Source organism: Austrofundulus limnaeus, unplaced genomic scaffold, assembly GCF_001266775.1.
Source record: "Austrofundulus limnaeus strain Quisiro unplaced genomic scaffold, Austrofundulus_limnaeus-1.0 Scaffold11, whole genome shotgun sequence".
Classification (NCBI taxonomy): Eukaryota; Metazoa; Chordata; class Actinopteri; order Cyprinodontiformes; family Rivulidae; genus Austrofundulus; species Austrofundulus limnaeus.
The window spans coordinates 1,365,902-1,367,462 of NW_013952413.1; the positions used below are offsets into that span (position 1 = coordinate 1,365,902).

At 40.2% G+C, this 1,561-nt stretch overlaps 1 long non-coding RNA gene across 1 annotated transcript in view; it reads left to right on the forward strand.

The window, feature by feature from the left end:
* Positions 1–1,533, forward strand: part of LOC106513242 (uncharacterized) — a 2,867-nt gene extending 1,334 nt beyond the window's left edge. The window contains exon 2 of the long non-coding RNA XR_001309760.1: positions 1,464–1,533. This is a non-coding gene — a long non-coding RNA (uncharacterized LOC106513242). The remainder of the gene's footprint in view (positions 1–1,463) is intronic.
* Positions 1,534–1,561: the final 28 nt, after the last annotated feature.

Below are 1,561 nucleotides of genomic sequence, written 5' to 3' on the forward strand. Positions count from 1 at the left end.
ACTTAAACCTGAATAATGCCTCTGACAAAATCGAATATAATAAGGTATCATGCATGGAACATAAACTAGGTGCGGTCCAGAAGAGTTTAGTTCAGTAGTTGTCCAGCTATATTGATACACAAATGCGGGTATGCAGTGAATGTAAACAAAACGCTTTTTCTCCCCTATCTACATTCAAATTGTTGGTTTTCTGAACCTTTTTTTTATAGACGTTACCTTTGTTGATCCATTTTGAGTTCTTTTGTTTGTATAGTTAAACAATCACAAGTGACAGTTGGCAGCCTTTCACAAATTTTATTTAAATTAAAAATTAATAATCAATATGAAAAAAAAGCTTCATATCATTAGTATGTTTGGCCAGCGTTCATGATTTTGCAAATACAGTGTTTTTTTCTCTTAAAAGCAACATTAAAGCATTTTTTTAATTGTGCCTGAGTTTTGTTTGTTTGTTTTTGTCCTTTTTTTTAAATTCAATATTAATGTTTAAATCAAGCCTGCGCGTGCTGAGAGGCCGCGGGAGCTGCCAGACAGGTTGGAAATATTGCAAGGGACCTCTCATTAAATCTCCCTGATTTGATAACACGCAATAACCCTCCACCTTACATTCTGACCCCCCACTATTTCATTTTGCTGAGGGGTGCGGGGGGGATGGAGAGCCGTGGCGCAGGTACACACCGTGTAAAACTTAACCTCCAATATCTGCATGTTTTGAATGGAAAGGAGGAGGGGAGAGAGAGCAGAACAACGCGCAGAAGATGTAGAGCAGGTGAGGAGAAGAACTGGGGGGAAAATGGTTAACAGCATGGCTGCATGCAAATTTCCCCCCCGACTTGAATTATCATAAGCAAACAGTGTGAGCCTGGACTAATAAAAACCCATCTGTGTAACTTCATATCGAGGTAGTATGAGGGTTGCGAAAATGAATTTTGTAATATCCCACCGACAGACATCTCAATCAGGCTCTAATCCCGTGATTTTACCACGGAATCACTCCACTTCCAACTGCTGCACGCRCCGCACCAAACACACACAACGACGCACGGCGCCTTTTTACGCACAGGGCAAAAAGCAATGTTGGAGAAAACAAAGCGTGATCAGAAGGTTGAGATGTGGAAAGAAATGCYGCGGGTGATTTTCCAACACTGTTGTGAAGTGTTTTAAACAGGTGACGCACTCGGWAACAGATCTAGGTGATTAAGAACAGGAGAGACGCAGCGTCAGGTTTCTGTCTGAAATAAAATCAGAAAACACGGAACTGAGCGCAATTCTAGTCATCCTTTTTTAATGAATAAAAAAGTGTCAACTTTTCTTCAGATCACAGCCATATATTTCATCATGCATTAAAAGAAACGGATTTATTTTTTGACTAAAAAATAATAATACTGTTTGCAATCAGAACACACAATTAACCCCACTGTTTAAAATAGTTTGTCAGCTTTAACTTTTTTCCCCCTTTACCACAGAGTCAGAGACCTGAAGCTGTCAAAATGGATTCTCACTGCCGCAAACTGGCCAACACCTGCGCGCAAATAGGTGAGTGTCTTCACCCACGAACACTAAG